This window comes from Micropterus salmoides, unplaced genomic scaffold, assembly GCF_014851395.1.
Source record: "Micropterus salmoides isolate LMB-PRFRI ecotype aquatic unplaced genomic scaffold, ASM1485139v1 Ms_hic_scaffold_11, whole genome shotgun sequence".
Taxonomy (NCBI): Eukaryota; Metazoa; Chordata; class Actinopteri; order Centrarchiformes; family Centrarchidae; genus Micropterus; species Micropterus salmoides.
In genome coordinates, this window is record NW_024040152.1 from 35591182 (window position 1) to 35611832 (window position 20651).

General features: G+C 44.7%; 1 protein-coding gene across 1 annotated transcript in view; it reads right to left on the bottom strand.

The window, feature by feature from the left end:
* adam15 (ADAM metallopeptidase domain 15) overlaps positions 1 to 20651 on the bottom strand; it is a 151216-nt gene that overhangs the window by 94467 nt on the left and 36098 nt on the right. The gene's annotated exons all lie outside the window — the stretch shown is intronic.

Genomic DNA, 20651 nt, shown 5'->3' on the forward strand with positions numbered 1-20651 from the left:
TACGAGGCGCGTAAATTGCTTCCTGTGTGAAAAGGCCTTAAGGTGGTTGGCGGGGTGGTCGGGTGGATACCCAGGAGACCGGCGTTCGGTTTTAAACATTAGTTTTTAGTTTTTTATTTATTACGTTACGTAAGTTAGTGTTCTACATCGTTGCTAACGTTAGCTACGTTAGCTATGACGTTACGTAAGTTAGCATTCTACATTGTTGCTAACACTACTTAAAATATGCATGTTGACCGGTTGACCCTACAGCTAACCTCCTTGGTGTTGCTTGAAGTCTAAACGTCGTGAGATGACAGGCGAAAACCTTAAAATGCGGCGTGCTATTTATACGCCATTCCATGACATCATGTTGGTCACCTAGAAAGGGAAGTGTCGTGGAGCGAACTTTAATAAGTTGCAGAATAAATCATCCGTCAGTCTTTTATAACCGTTGTGCAACCAGCACTGAGATTAAGGTCCCGTCCACACGGCGACATTTAGTTCACAAACGGAGAATTAAATGAACACGATCTCCGTCCACAGCAGCGTTTTAGAGTTGATCTCTGTCCACATTGAAATGACTGAAAACGCTATTGGCCGTTGAGGTACACCGGGCATGCGTGTAAACATGTGGTGAGTCAGAGCGTCGCAGTTAATGAACCTGAAGGAGGCATGGCACGCTGTGCAGAGCTGTGCAGATATAGAAGTTCACCAGAGGCCAGATCAGATAAAAAGTCGTTTTTTACAGAAAAACAGAATTTATTTGAAATAAAACCCCAGTGAGTCCATCTCTGTGGATCTGCTGCACTGACAGGTTTATTTTTATGTGGATGTACTTCAAACACCATATTTTACAGGACAGCAGACAGATGAGGTTTCTGAATGGCTTAAAAAAAACAAAAAAAAACAACTTTATTCATACAGCACTGCTTTAACAACAAAGTGCTCCACGTGGTTCAATCAGGATTGAAAACATTTCAGGCGTCAAATAAAAGCAGACGGTTCATACGCCAATAAAATACCAACAATAAAAAGTAAAGAGGGTTAAACGTCTTCTTCAGCTGCTGCCCCTGCAGGACGGAGGAGGCAGAACATGTCCTGATGGAGCGCTCACATTATTCATCTGCATATTTCCACATAAAGAACTGTGTTGGTCAGTTATGGAACCAAGCACAGATACTCAAATACTCTACTTAAGTAGAAATACTTGAGTATTTCTATTTGTTTGTGATACTTCTGCCCTCTACAGAGGCAAACATTGCAGTTTTAAACCTGTTGGGAAAAACGCCTAAATAACAAACCCAAAATAAATCAGTAATATCTCTTCAACCATTTGGCCTAGATGCATAACTCTGGTCTCCTTTGAAAGGTCAGAAGCTGAGGAATATAATCCATTGTACATTAACATATTTATTTTATGATTACAGAGTAAATTAAGATGCAATAGAGAAAAAATGTGATTTTCATCCTCGCCTGGTAAAAAAAGAAAAACACTATTTTAATGCAATAAACCATCATACGGTAGATTATAATGCACCTAAATATCTTCTAATACACCTGCAATACAACGCTTTACAGGCCTGTAGCGTGAGAACAGAGCATCCCCTAACATTTGGTACCTGCGGGTCGATGCGTCTCCAACGGGTCGGCACAAATGGCGAATAAGACCGTGTGTTCCAAAGCGGCACGTTTCCTCTGCAGAAAATACGAGAGCAGGAAGCTCCCAGGTAATGCGCAACAGTCAAGGTGGCGCCTGACGAGAGTCGAATAGGCGGATTTTTGGACTTAAAACGGCAAAAACAAAAACATTCAGTCAGAGGTTTCTCCCGCAGCCCGGCTGCTCCGGCATCTGTTTTTAATTACTTTGCAGATTCAGAATATTAACACAAAATATGATCAACTAATAAATGAAGGTGTATTACTACAGAGAATACAGTATAAATATATGGGTAATATTCTCTGCAGTACTCTGGTTAATTCATTATTCTTCTGTCACATACTGTAAAGTACTTTACATTTCTCCACGCTTCTATTTAGATTTTAGATTTTCTACTCGACAGCTTTTTTATTATTTCTATTTCTTTTAATGCCTTTATTAGCAGTGTGAGCAACTTAATATTTTGATGCTGATACTGTAGTATTTTTTTAAATAGTACTGGAACAGAGCTGTTGGTGCTACTTTTACTTCCACCCAAAGTGAAATACATCAAAACCCAAAACTCAGGATGCGATGGATCTAAAAACTGCTGATCTGATCCTGAAAACTACAGACTTTACAGGAAAATCAGAGTTTGCTTGTTCTGATTAACTGATCACTGATTAACGATCACTGATTAACGATCACTGATTAACTGATTCACTGATCACTGATCACTGATTAATGATTAACTGATCACTGATTAACTGATCACTGATTAATGATTAATGATCACTGATTAACTGATCACTGATTAATGATTAATGATCACTGATTAACTGATCACTGATTAATGATTAACGGTCACTGTGTTTGCTGCCGTCTCAGTACTCAGATCTGGAGCTGGCCATCAACACGCTGGTCACAGAGTTTCATAAAGCTGCAGACGACAAACCGACCATGAACAGCACCCAGTTCCAGGCCATGATCTCCAATCAGCTGCCTGGATTCGCCAAGGTAACGATGACATCACAGCTCATCCTCCAATCATATCACACTTCTCTCTCTGGACATCCTGAGAGATGTTCGATCACTCAGCTGATTCAGGGCTCGTGAACTGACACTTTCAGCGTGTAGTGGATGTACTCGCTACGCAAACCGTTAACAGAGGATGACAAAAGGTCAAACTCTGACACCTGTAGTTTCCTCTTCCTTGTCTCATCCTAACATACAGACCCAGACCGTCTGAAATGTCAGAGACAGGGCCGCCATTAGGAATTAGGACAGGGGGACAACATTTTTCAAACCGGGCCCCTCATCAACACCCACTCCAGTCCACCTCCACCCCAATCTTAGTTCTAATAACCAAACACAGACAATATCAAAGAAGTTCTTTGCCATTAGCCTTACAGTGACACACTATAAGGCTTGAGCCGAGGTCGTCTGTACCCTTTGACCCCCCTGACAGCGGGCCCGATCAGAGAACCCAGATTCTGAATGCGCAGAACGTTTTGAACATGAGCAGAGCTGAAACACAGGAGCTACTAACGTCCAGGAGTTTCTAACTGAATTAAAATGAACTCATGTCTCGTTGAGGTAAAAAGAGGCCACTTGACTGGAAATCAAAAAAGCAATTCAAGGTGAAAAAGCCTGATTATATGAAACCCATTAGAATTATAGATGAACAAACAGGTATAGCAGGTAATTTAACCGTCTTTATTTCCTGTCTGATTATTTTTAAATGTCTCTTTTGCTTTTATGTTTATGTAAAGCACTTTAAATTCCCTTGTTGCCAAAATGTTCTGTACAAATAAACTCGCCTTGTTTCCCCTAACAAGACCACAGCTCATTGCCTCTGAGAGCCGCTCTGACTTAGATTCTCAAGTGTTACCAGTTGCCTGAATTTAGTGTTTCCCTTTACATAAAAGAGTGATCAATATTTACTGTTGGTAGCCAACTGAACCGACGGACAGAGCTAATCAGAATCATGTGTTCGGGGGAGTTAACTCTGGTCTCGGTGTGTTTACACAGAACAGCATCAACAGACAGAACGACGAGGAATTGAAGTTGTTTCAGTTTTCAGTGGGAAACAGCTTCCAGTGAAGTTCAGATTAACTCAAGTTTAGTGAACATTTCAAACAAATACCTGAGTATCCGAGCGGCAGGGAGCAGATTCACCACGCTCTGCCGCCGGGTTCAGTCCCCCTCTGTGACCCGTCCACCAACGTGTCCCTGAGCAAGACACTTAACCCCTCGTTGCTCCAGAGGCGTGTGACCTCTGACATGTAGAGCAGCTGTAAGCTAAAAATGAATAAATGTGCGGAAGAACAGTTAATTTAAACATCAGCACTGTATCACATGGTGACCTTCAGAGTTGCAGCTTTCTTGCAAAGGCCCATCTTATTCACGTGTCTGGCGTCGCATTGGACCAGGCCAGAGTGCAGTCAGCTGGTCCTCAGACTGATGGTCTGTGGGTAGGAACTGTTCCCGAGTCTGTTTGATTTGCTCCGTAGCGCCTCCCAGAGGGGAGGAGCTGGAACAGGTTGTGTCCGGTGAGATGGATCTGCTGGGATGTTTCTCCTGACTCTGGACATGTACAAGTCCTGAATGGAGGGCAGGTCGACACAGATGATCTTCTCTGCAGTCCTGACTGTCCGCTGCGGTCTGTCCCGGTCCAGTTTGGTGGCAGATCCGAAACCAGATCCTAAAGTCCATCTCTTCATAAACTGTTTAAGTTTTAAAGGTGCGACCAGATTCAGGGAATCTGTTCCGTCTTTCTTGTTATGATGATTTCCAAAGATACAAGTTACTGTATTTCCAAAAGAAGTCATGAATTCAGTTTTACAATCATGTTGAACATTTACACATTAATAAATACTTTAAATAAAGAAGAACAGTAATCATAATATTTATACATAACAGTTTTAACTTTTTACCTTCATGTCCATTAATATAAAGAAACTGCGACTTACAATGAAGCTTCGTTTCAAAGACACACAGCAACATCTACATGCAGCCAAGGTGAAATGTTTGGAGACAAAGAAAAGGACGTCCAGCCCTCTGTTCTAACCTGGGAGGTCCTCCTGCTGGTGAGGAGGGCAGAAACACCTGCAGCTTGTGTCAGACTCTCTGCTCAGAAGCGAGTTAGTCGTTACTGAGAGTTTTTACCTCAGGGAGCTTCTGGCTGAGTGAAACGACCTGCGAGTGTTTCAGCTGTCAGGGTTCACGAGCAGACCAGGAAGCAGGTGAACGTAAACAGGTTTATTCTGAAAAGCGAGCGGGCTGGGCGGAGCGGGAGTTTCTGGCTTATTTCAGGTTGTTGCAGCGACGACAGGACTCTCTCCACACTGTGGGCAGGCAAAGGGAAACAGGCGTTAGCAAAAGAGGCAAGAAATCAAAACTCAGAGGACCACAGTAGGTTAACTGCTGAACCGGCGGGGAGAGAGCGAAGAGCCGGGGTTTTAGCAGAGTGGGTTGATCGCTGATGAGCCTCAGGTGAGTGGAGCTGCAGGTGGTGAGCCGGACAGAGGGAGCCAGGAAGACACGCCCACAACACAGAGACAGACAGAGACAGACAGAGACAGACAGAGACAGCAGAGGATGGGGCAGAAGGCAGACAGAGACAGACAGAGACAGACAGAGACAGACAGAGACAGACAGAGACAGCAGAGGATGGGGCAGAAGGCAGACAGAGACAGACAGAGACAGACAGAGACAGCAGAGGATGGGGCAGAAGGCAGACAGAGACAGACAGAGACAGACAGAGACAGCAGAGGATAGGGCAGAAAGACAGAGACAGACAGAGACAGACAGAGACAGACAGAGACAGACAGAGACAGCAGAGGATGGGGCAGAAGGCAGACAGAGACAGACAGAGACAGACAGAGACAGCAGAGGATGGGGCAGAAGGCAGACAGAGACAGACAGAGACAGACAGAGACAGACAGAGGATGGGGCAGAAGGCAGACAGAGACAGACAGAGACAGACAGAGGAGGGCAGAAGGCAGACAGAGACAGACAGAGACAGACAGAGACAGCAGAGGATGGGGCAGAAGGCAGAGCCACTCCTGACAGGAAGCTGCTTCACTGCTTCATTTCTCACCTCCTTCAGCGCAGGGAACACTGGAGCATCCTTTAGCACAGGGAAGGAGGTAACGCCGTCCCACAATTCCCTGCGGCAGCAACATTTAAAGCGACGCAGCGCTGGAGTTTAACCACGGCGGACCCACGTAAATGTGGAAACACGATCCAAAACATGTGGAAATCCTCAAATGATCTGAAACTACAAATATAGATTATTCTCTGTCGGATCATCCAGTGAGGAGGAATCACGAAAATACTGAATATCTCGTTAGCGACTTCGTCATCATAACAAAATATTATACGCTCGTATCGAGCCGAGATGCTGAAATGATGTCTGTTCTGGACTCCCTTTAGCATCAGCTAGTGAATGTGGCTCTGAGTGAACTTTTCGTTCACAGAGGGGTCGAGTAGACTTTAAAAACCTTCTGATCCTGTTCCTCACATTCTGAATTTTTGAAATGTTTTCTGGCGTGGCCCTGATGGAGTCCAGATGTCCACAGACAGACTGTGTTGGTCATATTTCCTCCTCCCTCCTATTGTTTTGGCTCTCGGTGCTCCTCGAAGTGCTTCACGGCTGACATCACTGTCCCGTGTGTTTTATTCTGCTAACTGCTTCCATGTGTGCTGACTCTCACTTCCTGTTTCCTGTTTGCAGACTGTGGAGACTGAAGAAGGCCTGGGTCAGGTCCTGGAGCAGATGGGCGTTCAGAGCGGGGAGGGCATCACCTTCGAGAACTTCTGGGCTCTGATCAACAAGCAGGCCATCCAGCTGTTCGGCGCCACGCACAAAGAGAAGAACGCCAACTGCGGCTGCCTGCTGCAGTGAACGACGCGACGCACCTGAGACGACCTGCATCACTGACACACCTGAGCCTGGAAACACCACACCTGCCTGGCTTCTCTGTGCTGACCACAGGGGGGCGCTGCAGGAAGACGCACAGAAACAAGAGAAGAAGAGTTTCACCGATGATATTCAAAGATCGTTTGTGTCACAGCTGAGTTACAAACTTCAGTGTGTTATTAAACCTGTTGGAGTACGGAGGACCAAAGATGACTAATTAGTAAATAAAAACAATTTTGATAAAGTCATTTATTATTCAACCACTGAAATCATTTAATACACAGATAATTAAGTCATTAACATAAAAAATGAAACATATTTAATCTTTTAATTGGTAAAGAAATTGGGATATAAATAAAAAAAAAATTATAAAGTATGAAAAAAATCAATAGAATTAAAAATGTGTTAAAAAACTTGGAAATACATTTTTTAAATAATCCCACCCCAAAAAAAAATAGTGAATTCTGAATAAATATTCAAAATACACCAACAAATTGAGATAAATATATATACATCTTAATGAAAAGTAATTTAGAGAGTAAATCAAATCAAAGCTGATTAATTAGGAAAATAAAAATGATAATAAATAAACTAATGAATGAACCAGAATGATCGTCCTTGTTAATGATAATAATTTATCAACTATGTGGAATTTTCTTTTAAAAAAATGTCAAAGGTGTTTAAGGAAATATTTTGTCAAAATGATTTCCCAGTTTATTTAACCATTGTGTTATTCATTTTCTAATTAGTGACGTTTGGTCCTCCATACACAGGTTAAATTCACATTTAGGGTTTTATAAAAAAAATTATGTAATCTTGAATTTAAAACAGACCAAAAACAAAACTTTATATAAACGACAGCGTGTTTTTAAGTGAAAACGTGATACAATAACTTTTTTTTACTAACAAAGTGTAGTTCTTTGGCACCAAATGTAATCCTGGAGTCACTTCAGCCTTTTGTTCATCTCATTAATAAAACTGTGCTGTTTTGATACTAACATCGGACTTTTATATTCAGTCTAAATGTTACTCATGTCTTTTTTTATCACAGTAAACCCCCTGATCATCTCAGCTCTGATGATGCAGTTCAATATTTATGTTCTCTTTGTGAATAAACTTCTCACCACTTTTGATATAACGAACCAATGAAGGCGTCTTCAGTGAATTATTTCTTAGGAACCACAGAAAATCGATGGTTGTCGCTTCGTGCCTCAGAGATTTTGACTTCACTGAACACATATTTGGACAGGATTTATTCTCATAACAACCCGTTCTCAGTCACCATCAGTGGAGGTACTTGTACTTTACTTGAGTATTTTCTTTTCATGCCACTTTGCCCTTCTCCTCCATCTCAGAGGGAGATGTTGTACATTTCTCGGACAGCTTCAGTTACTTTACAAAGTCAGAATTTTACACACAAACACATGAAGAGTTTCTTAAAGATGATGTTTAGTTATAAATTAAACTCCAACAGTTTATAAAGTGCAGCTGGTCCGTTAGTAGATTGACTATCGAGCTATTCTGAAGTCATTTTTCATGTAAAAACATTTGAGGTGAAGATCTGCTGCCTTTCCTTGTGATTATTTTAATGTCTTTGAATCATTTCGAGGTTTAAACGGACAGAACAAACAGTGTGAAGGAGTCACTCTGGGCTCTGAGGACAACATTTCATTTCACAATCCATTCATGGAGAAAATAATCAGCTGATTGATCCAGAATAAAAAGAATCATCAGCTGCAGTCTGAAACTGATCAGTTCAGCAGCAACATCCTGCTGCACTTTAAAGAGGAGGAATAATACTTATTTTACATTTCACTGCTTCGAGTACTTTTACTTTTAATACTTTGAGTGCATTTTCCTGATTATACGTACAAACTTTTACTTGAGGAACATTTTAATGCAGTATTCTTACCACAGAGAGAATCACCTTCAGCCAGCAGACAGCGACGTTTTACAAGTGAAGTTATCTCATTTGGGTTCCTGCAGAACTCTCTCTCTCAGTCTGATGACCTTCTGTTATCGCAGCAGGTAATGTGTCTGTTGATTAATGTTGCAACAAAGATTTTATTTGTCTGATGAAGCTAAAATACAGTTATGGTCACGATGAATTACCAACGACGATGATTTGCACAAAACAAGCCTCCTCTTTTCAGCAGCCTGAATCACCTGTGAGCTGATTGTCACTGCAGAAAGAAAAACAAAAAGATTCCAACCGACCAAATCCCTCATTCCAAACAGCAGCAGCAGAAACAGTGAGAATTCAGTCCTTTTAAGGGCAAGTTACCTCCAAAATGACACATTATAGATTACTAGTTCATTTGAGAGCAGTTAGTTATATTACAATATTTCTGTCTCTGTCTCACTACTGTTATTCTGATGGTAAGCTGTGCTGCAGAGGTCGGTTGATGTGCAGAGTTATGTCTCCATTAAGAAAGACGCTCGAGGTACGGCAGCGTAACGTCACTGATTATTTGAATCTCTGAATCTCCGCCTCTCTGATCAGGAAAATAATTAGTTAAAGCACAAACACACAGCCTATAGAAATCTATTCACCCATGATCCATCGGGGGAGCTGCCGTCTGGTTAAGAGGAGCCGAGCTCCCTGTAGTTTGCCCGATGGCAGCTGGGACCCTGTACGCAGGATAAGCGGTTGATGATGGATGGATGGACTTTTTTATATTACTGCGTTACAGCAAAAAGCAAAACATTACTGTAATTGCGTTTCTTTGCAACGCGTTACTCTCCACACCGGTTGGGGTACGTCAGGAGAAAAGGTTGGAGCCACTGCAGCAGACAGTTGATCCCGGGAGTCCTGCTGAACTGTCACAGACCACTTCCTGCTCCCTGTCACCAGGGGGCGCTCTCTGCTCATTCCTCCCATCAGGCTGCCTCCCCGTCACAGCTTCACCTCCTCTCTCATCCCTCCATTCTGATTTTTACAAACATATTAAGAGTTTACATTAAATGTCCCTGTTGTCCAGTCACAGGTTCTTCTTCCTCCTCAGTAAAGTGCAGCAGGATGTTGAGCTGCAGCTCCTTCTCAGCTCATCAGTTTCAGACTGCAGCTGATGAGTCTTCCTGATTATTTCCTCCATCAATCGTTTGGTTTGTAAAGATTCTGCCGCCACACTTACCCAGAGCCCAAAGAGACGCCTTTGGAGCAACTGGGTGTCTTGCTCAGAGACACATTGGTGTCACATTGGGAATTGAATCTCTCTCACATCAAAGACATGTGTCTTATCCACGGCGCCGTCGCCACCTTCACAGCACTCGTTGTGTCAAAGCTCCACGTTACTAACAAACATCGCAGTTATTACAGTCGCTCAGAGGAACATGTGGACGTTTGTTCCACCGTCAGTTTGGATCCACTGTTGTGAAGCTGCTGCAGAATGTGGGTCACAGTTTGGATCCAGATTGTTGTCCTCCAGCGGAGTGGTGGACTCTGATGATCCACAACAACCGGGAGAGAAAAGTCCAGCACACTTTGATCCCAGAAAGTCTGTTCTCGTCTTCAGCTGCAGTTTGAAGCGCACGAGGATTTGAAACCTGCCGTCTGGAACTAAATCACCTGCTCTGTGTCCTGCGTGTCCAGGGGGGGCCCCTGAAGTCCAACTGGCCCCGAGGCCAGAGCCTTAGTTCAGGGTGCCACCTACAGGGGAACCAGGGGCAGCTTGGTTCCTCTTAATAAGACATGAGCTCCCCTAAAATCATGGGGGGGGGCGTCTCAATTGTTTTTTCATCATGGATGTAAATGCTCCGTATTTGTAGAGCACCTTTCTAGTCTTTTCAACCACTCAAAGCACTTTTACACTACATCTGCATTCACCAGTCACACACATTCATACACTGGCAGAACAGCCGCCAGGGGCAATTCGGGGTTCACTATCTTGCCCAAGGACACGTCGACATGCGGCCTGGAGGAGCCGGGATTGAATCGCCGACCTTCCGATTAACGGGCAACCCGCTCTACCTCCTGTGGCTCCGGATCATGCTTTCAGTTAGGCTGTGGTTGTTGCATGAGGGTGATTCACCGTTAATTCCCTTCAGCAAAGAAAGCGGCGTGCGTGCTGTTCCTGTCATCACCATCGAAGCAACATCATAAAGTCACTTTAACTCGGGCCGAGCCGCCATGATGGATTGAGCAGGATGTAACTTCCCTTAATGACGGCTCACGGTGGGGGGGGGGGGGCTTGGACAGCTCTCATCACTCAGTTCTCTGGATCTTTATGCCCCCCCTCCTTTAAAAAAGAGTGAGCTCCCCTGAAACCATGGTACAGATCTCCTTTTTATTTTGTCGACAGTATTTCTATTGTTGGTACTTTATACTGCGACTGAATACTTCTCTTCTGGATGTCTCCAGGATTTAAGGAATAAAGTTTGGAAGCTTTAAATCACATTTGTACACATTTTTTGTTTGTGTCTTTGTTTGTATGTGACGCCCTGCAGGGTCAGGAGTGGGTGTGGCCTCTCTCTCTGGGCACCTGGGCTAACTGCCCTGTAGGCTGTTTGTAACTCTGTCTTCTCATTCTGCTGAGGGTCAGACCTCCCTGCGACTGGCTCCCCCTTTAGTTTTCTTTACTTTCATTCATACATTCATGCAACCATCATCCTGCACAGACACTACGGAAACCACAGACTACGTACTTCATACTTCAGTTATGTTAGTTTGAAAAACCTTTTAATTGGTTCATTTTGGTTTAAATAAACATATCTTGTTTATGGAGTGTCTCCCTTTTGTTGTGGCCTTCTGAGCCAGGTCATACCAGGTAAAATAAAAAAAGTCCAAAGAGAGAGATAATGTTTTAAAGTAGTATTTTGTATTATACCAAACAAAGAATGTATAAAAGTAAAATGATGGACAAGAGATTTCAAAATAAACAAATCCAGGAATAAGAGAGAGAGCTAGCTGGCTGTCATCAAGCCAGCTAGCTGGACTTACCTGTTCGTTGGTCCTTGAAGGTCGGCTGTGTTGAAGTCGGAGGAAATTCACGACGGGAAATGTACGCAAGCGATTTGAAGGTTTTTTTGTTGGTTTCGGAGTTTTGTTTGAAGTATTTTTGGTTTCTTGAACACAGACAAACACACATAGACACATTTATCACGTACCTCAGACGGGCTGAGCTGAGGTTTGAACCCACGTCTCCAGGTCGGCGTCCTTCCCCACTGGACCATCTTCAGTACTGATGAAGCCCAACAACCAGAGAGAGGAAGAAGATCAGACTGAGGGAGGAACCTGCAGAAGATCCACCTCCATCAGTCTGGAGAGGAAACTCTGGATGATGGACTTCCTGGCTTTGGAGCTTCTAATCATTTGGTTGGTGAAGCAGATGTTTTGGCAGCATACATAAAGTCAGTGACTTAAGGTTTAGGTACTAACATGTCTGATGGTTGTTTAACATGAACGCAGCTAGTACTTCCGGTCTGTACTACGTTTTGTCACTTTTTCTGAAAGCGTTAGTATTGGACGCCCTGAGATGAGAACGGTCTCTTTCCTGGGAGGATCAAAGAGGCAAACGAGTGTAAGCTGTCCAAGTACCAGGAGCTGGTGGACCAGTGCCGGAGGAGACGCCGGAAGGCTCGCTGTGAGCCCATTGAAGCAGGGTGTAGAGGTTCTGCTGCCCGCTCTTTGTGCAAAGTCTGAACCCCACTGGGGGCATCACTGGGGCTACAAAGAGCAAAGCCATCAAGGTCACCGTGGAGGCTGCAGAGAGGGCCTCCAGGTGGTTCTGGATCCGGATGCTGCTGGGACACAAGCCAGGGTCGGGTTAGCCCCAGCTGGCTCATCTGCGGGAGGGGGTATGATGCTGTGAGACCCAAAACACCTGAGGACCAGAATGCAGCTCTTTCAGTCTAAAGCTGCAGTTTTTAGATTTAAACCCTCTGAAGCTCCAGCGTTAGAACAGCGGCTTTGAATCGCTCTGCAGGAGAAGCACTTAGGGGACCTGATAATCTGGATCCATCTGGATCCAAGGTGGAAGGACTGAATCCCAGCTTCCCTCTTTGGAAACACGTCCATGTTGTGATGATGGTTCAACATGCAAATCTGTAACATCGAACACTTGTGAAGTTGCTGCTCCACCTGAGAACGAACATTTCAGGGAGGAAGTGAGAACCAGGAGGACTTGGTCCAGTTTCCTTTGTAAGAAATTAAACCAGAGCTGAATATCTTTGCATCTCCTGTCAGCTGTGTTATTTTAAATGATCAGAATTATGAACATAAACTAAACTCATGTTATCCTGCAGGTGGACTTGAACCCAGATCCTTGAGAGGGAAGACAGGAACACTATCCATTAGTCACAGAGAAGATCATATTCACACCACTCAGTCCCGACACCATCTGCAATGATTCACTTCAGAGTGCCAGATGTCAGTTTAAAAAAAATGTTGATTTAAATCTGGAATTATTTTGAATAAATTATTAATTTTAATTTTTCACTTCTATAAAAACTTTTTTTTACATTTTGCAAATCAAAGCAATTTTTTTCACCTTCAAATCTTAGTTTTTCAGTTTCATATCAGTTTTTTTTAGTTCCAGACTTTTGGCCCTGATTTTGCGAAGGGGGCGTGGCTTCAACTGAGAGGGGCGTGGAATTATGAGTGACACCCTAACAAAGAAGGCAGAAGACTCTCCTCAGTCGTGTTGCCTCGGTTTGCTTTTGGTCTAAAGTGCACCCTCTAGTGGCCTAGTGCACTGTGTTGTCAGGGCGGTGATGTTTTTATGAATGAGCAACGCAGGCTTGGGGAGTGGCTCCCTCTGTTTCCTCAAACTGGTCAACACAAGAGGTCAAGCTGCTTTACACAATACGAGTTACCAGCATAAGACATGTAACAGCATATAGACAAACAGATGTAATTATATTTGTCATAAAATATCTGACAGTGGAAGGTTTGAGCTGCTAAACCAACACAGTCTCACTCCCTACTCGTCAAATGTCTGACACATGGTCAAGGCCCTTTGTCGTCGCTTTTTAAAGGCTTGGGTAGCCCTTTTGCATCAATTATTGACGTTTAGGGATCCACAGTCAAGTTAGCAACGCTTAGCAACAATAAATATGCAATATCCAGTTACACTTTCAAGATAAAACGTAACGTTTCGATACATTGCCATGTTGAAACGCGCATAATTAAAGTCGTGAAACGTTGCAGTTCGTTAGGTTTAGGCACAGAAAGTACTTGGTTGGGTTTAGGCAACAAAACTACTTGGTTAAGGTTAGGAAAAGATCATGGTTTGGGTTAAAATAGCTATGTATGTCAATTAAGACTTAAGTTAACTAACGTTAAAGTCAATTTACTTCACTCGCCTAAATAAAAACATTTAATGTTTTGTTTTGCACGGGACACAAACCCTGTTCTCCTGCTTCAAGGTCCGGGTTCTGGCCCTCTATCCACCCCAATCACCTCCTTACTTCATCTTTTCTCTTAAATATCATACTTGCCTTTACCATCAAAAACTGACACCACAGGGCTTCCCTCAATACGTCGAACTATGACGTCAAAGGGATCCCTAGTGCGTCACAAAAAAACGATTATGGCTCTTGACCAAGCGTCCATATGTGACGACTTGGGAGTGAGACCGGGTTGGCTAAACATACAAACTCACTGAACAGGTATCATCAATGTTGATTAAAAAGCTAAAGGACACCAGGACTAATCAGCAGTTTCAATACAACTAATCATTCTAATAAAAACAACTACTATAATAATGATAAACATTAAAATAACAATAATGGCAATACTAATACTGATACAGATTAATAATACAAACAAGAATGAGTAGAATCAGTGCTGTTTTGTCAGTCCTTCAAGGATTACAAAGATATAAACAGCAACTTAAACAGCAATCAAAACACAGCGACAACAATATGCAAAGTGCTTTTGTGAGCAGAAATATGTACAGATTGAAATGTCTGCTGAGAAGGCTTCTGGGGTCTGGCACTGAGTGCACACAACCTCACCTACAGCTACAGTAAAAACACAGCAACAAAATGCAAAGTGCAAGTGTGGATTGAAATATGTACAGGTGGAAATGCCTGCTCAGACGGCCGGGGGGTCTGGGACTGAAGGCTCAAAACCTCGTCCACAGCCTTTTTAAAGTCTGCGAAGGTTTCAAAAGTCTGGCCAGAAAGTTCACTGGAGGTGGATGATTGAGATTTTTCACAGTAAGTTTTTTTCCTTGTGTCCTTGAGTGGATTGTCCACACAGCGCACAGGCGTACAGTCTCACTGCGCGGTGAGATCATCGATCTAGACTGTTGGGGGAGTGAAACAGATGCTTGCACCTGGGGAACAGCTAGAAAACATGTAAAGGCAGGTGCTGTGGGCTGCCTGAACGTGCAGGTGGGCTGGAGTCCTGCTGCCGTGGTTTGGATCGGTTGATTTTCAGGATGGGAATCCCGAGTTTGCTGAGGTCAGTGTCATCCACGTCACTCTCTGCTGCACACGCTGGTACATTTCGGTGATCTTCTGTGGCGACCCTCGAGCCAGTGCGCCACAGTCAGGATGAAGCCACAGCTGTTTAATGATGCAGTACATCAGCCGGTTCTTTCTGGAGTCCAGCAGGTGGGCGGCTGAGTAACGCTTGCTGAACTTCAAGTTTTGCACCAAAGACGACTCAGACGGCTGACCTTTGGTGCGGCCGAACAGAGCGTTACCCCAGCGTGCTGAGTAGAGGCTGTCAAACTGCTGGATGCTGCGGTCGTGGAGGTCCAGCTTGTTCCAGGCGCTGACGACTCTCTGTCTTGTAGAGTAACTGAGAGCAAGCTTTCCCTCCTCCAAGGCAATCTCAACAAGTACTCTGCTCAGCTCCTCTACGTGTTGGTACCCGGGGAGATGATTTGAACCGCACACATCCTCTACACCGGGATCCAGCTCAGGAGCCACAACCTGGTCGGTAAGACGCAGATTCCTCCTCAGCGGAGTCTCGCTGTCAGAGTTGTAGCCCGCATCTTCCTCCAGGGATTCTTCCTGGTCAGCAACCACCTCATCATCATCATCTTCATCCTCGGCCGCTCGAAGCGTCTCTCTGGCCTGAGCGTAATGGTCAGGAGCACGGAAAGGTTCTGACGACTGGGAGAACAGATACTCCAAACCAATTCGCTCTCCACCAGCAGGAACAGGTGGTCGGTAATTTACCTCCTCCGGCTCGCCGAAAAACTCCTGGCACCTCTGGCTGAGGCGACAGAGGAGACACGTACACCATGTGCTTCCTTCCTGGAGGATCCTGAATGCACTCCAGGTGTTTCTGCTGGTTTTCCCAGACCCGGTCAATGGCTGCTGCGTCCTTGAACAGATGGATCTGGTTCTCGTCCATTCCAGCCGCTCCCTTCAGGATGTCGATGGCACTCTGCACGCGGACAAAGGTCTCCTGGGCTCCAACCGTCATCCTCCTGACGTAATGCTTCAGATCAGATTTGCCGACGTGCATTTCAATGATTTGACCGTCAGACAGGGAAGCATATTTGGTCGGGTGTCCTGCACGCGTGGCTTGAATAAGCAGCGCCATGTCGTCCTTGTTATACACGAACACAGCAGCAGACTTGAAGAGAGCGTATTTTGGATGGTGATCTGTTCGGAGAGCCGCGTTAAACCTGGTTATCCAGTGAAAGATGTCAAGCCGCACCATCATGCCGCTGTCGGCCCACTCACTGAACAGCTGCTCCAAAGATGAGACACCGTGCACACGACAGCAGCCGCGGTCCACGTACATCAGTTCAGGAGGGGCCTCATTTGCTCTCCTATATCTCGCCATGAGGCCATTGTCATCAGATCTGCCATTCTTGCAGATCTGATGACATACACAGAACAAAGTGACTGTTATAGCTGCGAGCCTCCTCACTTTGTGCAACACACTGTCACATGTTGTCATATATTTTTTTACAGTTTATACAGCCGAGGAATGCCCCTTAAAAAGCGATACAATAAGAGTATATAACGGCCTGCCGTGAGCTATTGCTTTATTACTGTTGTCGATTAATTATTAATTATGAAATGATATGACGCACATCGAGACAGCAGAAACAATGTTGGAGGTAAACACTGAAGTTTGTTTGGCAATAAAGCTTATTTTAAACAGAACTTTTAGTTTCTAAACTGCCTTCAAATTAAATGACCATTGCAGCCAAACGTCATCTTCAGTACACACTTTAGTTCAATTCAGTGAAACATGTTCCCCTTCAAAAGACTGAGTCAAATGACCTTCCTGGTGGAGTCGTACTTAAGGACTTTGCCAAACGTGGACATGATCTCGATGTTCTCTGTTTCAGCGAGGAGGAAGGAAGCACTTCCTCAGCAGCTTTGGGGACGGCAGCTCCCTCCTTGGTGGCGGATGCTGAAACTGATGGCTGAGAGTCCCTGTAAGCAGAAACACTGATGTTCACACACACAGAGATACAAACTCCTGAAGGGAAATCTCTGAGCCTTTGGATCAGACTGCGCATCTCTCAACACCATGTGCACTATCTGAGATTTTTATTTTTTCATTTCCAGGAATCTAATGGGCTCAGTGCTACCAGCAGTATTCATCAACTAGTTAACTTCGTTAACTTCTCCTGCCCAGTTTGAATCACGTTTTTACACAGTCTGCGACTATGCACTGGAAACCAGGTTTATTGAGCTGTTTATTGAGGGTGGTGTAGAAGTCTTTTCTGTGCAGATACTCCTCACAGTGGCTTTCCTGGACCTGCCTCCACACCTTGGTCATGGTGTTGCCCTCATCAGCCAGACCACCTGCTTGTCCACAGCACAATCGTGTGATGCCGGTGAAACTCAGATTAAATGCTCTCTAGTATAACATTTAATTAGAAATGATGCAAAGACTCACATTAGTGTTAAGAGGGCAGGGAACGCGGCTCGGTGAGCTGGGCTGAGCTGGTTAATTATGGCTGCTTCCCACGCCACAAAGCGACCGATGACATGTTGCTCAGACTCCTTAGCAGCTTTCCTGCGCGCGTTACAGGCCAGGACCTCTGTCAGCATGGAGTACCAGCCGGACACGTGGCAGATCTGTCAGACCGTGTTGGAGTAGCCACAGCGGTACAGAAAAGTGTCCTTCTGGGCGCGTGCGGGGCACTCGGACCTGGGACAGCGAAGGCTGTAACCCCACACACCTACTGGCCTCCAGAAAAACACACGGCTGCGAAAGAAGGAGTCTGCTGAGGGCACCCCCCCACCACTCCAGGATACTTGGGGGGATCAAACCACATCCTGTCACCCTTGAGGACTTTCCTCTTCCTGATGTTTCCGTGCTTGTCCTCATAAGACATTTCCTTCTGGAAGAGCCCTCTTTCAGACATCTGCTTTGGGGAGCCCGTGAGGACCAGACTCCCACGATTTTATCCCTCAAATATTATCTGGTAGCATAACAAAGACAAAAACTTAATCTACCAGCTACTGTGTTCTCTTACTATAAATCTTTTTCCTTCACTAGGCTGCATATATTACCTCAGGTTGAGCAGCCGCTGCTGCCGGGGTCACAGGGGCTTTGCTTGGCAGCAGCGCTGCGCCAGTAACATCAGAGGTCCTCCCATGTTGACCACCAGGTGCTGGAGTAGGACCCTTAAAAAGACAAGTGTATTAGTATAAAACTACATTATGATGGTCATGATCTATGAACTGTGGCCTTACAGGTGGCTGTGGAATGGAGTCTGTCTGTGGCAGGTGTGGAGGCTCTGGTTCAGCCTCTTTTCCGGGAGGGGTTGGGTCAGTGTCCCCTGAATGGAAATGAGGACAAAAATCCTCAGTATTATTCTCAAACTTTTTTTACTTGATACTGATTCTTAATGATGACTTAATATGAGGTTCATGATGTAATTACATTAATTCAAGACATAAATGATCAAAATCTGACATATCTTGCCTTTCAAAAGTGGTGAGAGCTTCAGTGCTGGTGGTGGTGCTGGATGATGTGGCCATGCTGATAGCAGTGCTGGTGGCGGTGCTGGACGACGTGGCGGTTGCTGCGGAAGGGGCCACTTTCTGCTGAGGTTTCTGTAAAGTACAGTTTAAGTACAGGTTTGAGGCATCTCTTATAAACTGCACCCTGCTTTTTCCTTAAGGTGCCTTAACCTACCTCTGTCTCTTTGGTGACAACATAGAGTCTGAAGCGCTTCAGCAACTTTGAAGAGATGTCGTCCTCCTTCATGACGAGCCACTGTCGAACGGAGGAGAAAGCCTCCTGAGCCATCTTCCTCTCATGGTCACTCCCAGCCTGAGGGTCAGCTTGGAGGTGCTTGTGAAGGCTTTACCACTGCCACATTTCCTGGAATGTGAAGGACCTGAAGCGGCCCGGTCAACGTTGATCTCGAGGTGGCAGGAGACTGGAGGAAACAACTGCACGGATTTGAGCAGGTAATCCTTCACCCTCTCATCGCTGATTCCAGCTTTCCTGTCTGGTTGACGGCTCTCTTTGATATGGCAGTCCAGGATGCTAAAATATAAAACATGATATTCAATATAAGAAAAGACAAACTGTACAAAGTTTGATTGATTGTTTAGTGAAACATACTCACTATTTAACGTATCCTACATCATTTTCCACCAGCCACTTGAAGCTTTTGCCATTGTACTTTGTACAAAGTAATAATTAGCTGACCAAAAAACTGCTTCTCTGTCGGAGTTGCCGTGATTATCTGGCATTTCCTTTTAGCTGCAGATTTAAGACATCAGAAGTGTTGTTATAACTATAAAATAACAATAGAAGAATTCTGGTGCACATGGACATGTGACCGTATGTTGGTTGTGCGTCTTGGACACCTATGCTGATATATTACCTTCCTCAATAGCCGTCTTGGGATCCCTCAGCCTGCTGTCGTCATACGTTTGGGATGTTTTTGACGACTGGCATGCCCTGGCCTCCTTTGTTGCCTTAAGAAGACGTTGTTGCCTATCCTGTGGCACACTTGTGTCCAGAATACACAAGACAGGCATCAACAGATCCATTCCAGGTTTCTTAGCTGAAAAACATTAAACTCTTAAAGTGTTATGATTATGTAATGACACACGCTGGAAGAAAATTCTTTAGAATTGGCATGAGGAAACACAGGTGGTAATGATGAAGACGGTGAAGATGAATATTCCAGTCTTCCCCTGTGACTCACCTGCTGAATGACGAGCTGTCTTAAACTCCATCCTCTGTCCTCACTCTCTGTAAGAACATGTTAGGCCAGTTAAAGAGGGCTTACTTAAATGTGCATACTTTTTTCTAGCTCACACATACAGCCAGTGGGGTTCTGAAACTCTTTTACAAGGGTGAGAAAGACGTTTAGAAGCCAGGTGACACGTTTTGGTGGTACAATGGAGAATGCTTGTGTTATTATTTGAAAAGACTTTTAAACATCATATGTTTACTCAAACACTATCCCAGCTGCAAAACGGGGCTCCTCATCGCGACTGATCAATATGGCAAAGAGCATCTGCTCATAGAGGGCCCTAGAAATGGTTTTAGAAGAAGACAAGTTTGGAAAGATGATGAAGAGTTTCCCTCAAATCTGGCGACAGGGAGTTTGAAGAAGAGGGGGGCTCGTATGTGTTGCGCAGACCGGCATTAATATGTGTTCAATGGGGCTGATTTACCATAAATACTGTTCGAAGTGGAGTTATTTCTCTTAATCCACAGTTAACGATCAGCCACAGGACGCCGGCGGGGGCAGGTGAGTTAGCTAGCTCCGAAAGCTCAGCCGCGCTGTAGACTCTCCGCCAGTACACGGAGTACAATAGACGGCCCGCAATTGTCTACAGTCTAGAAGAGGATTGCACTGCGCCCGAGCCCACATCTGCAGAGGCAGACCAATAAACTGTGCCAGGTTGTGCAGTTCAGCAGAGACTTCTTCCACTTCCACAAACTACAAGCGCACCGCAGTAATCACTCGTCGTGGTGGCCAGTGCACAGGTGCGATGTGAAAGATACGAGCTCTTTACTTTGGGAGTGTATCTCACAGTAGCAAATTTTTATATCATAAGGACACGAAAAGGGAAAACGTGTCTGAAGCTCTACAAAGTTGATGTACAGGATTTTATATGACAGTTCTCAAACAAATGGTACGCTGGCCGTCAGCTCCGGCGGCCTGTTTTGACCAGTAAAGCTTCTGTGGGAGCACATTTATAAGGCTCCGT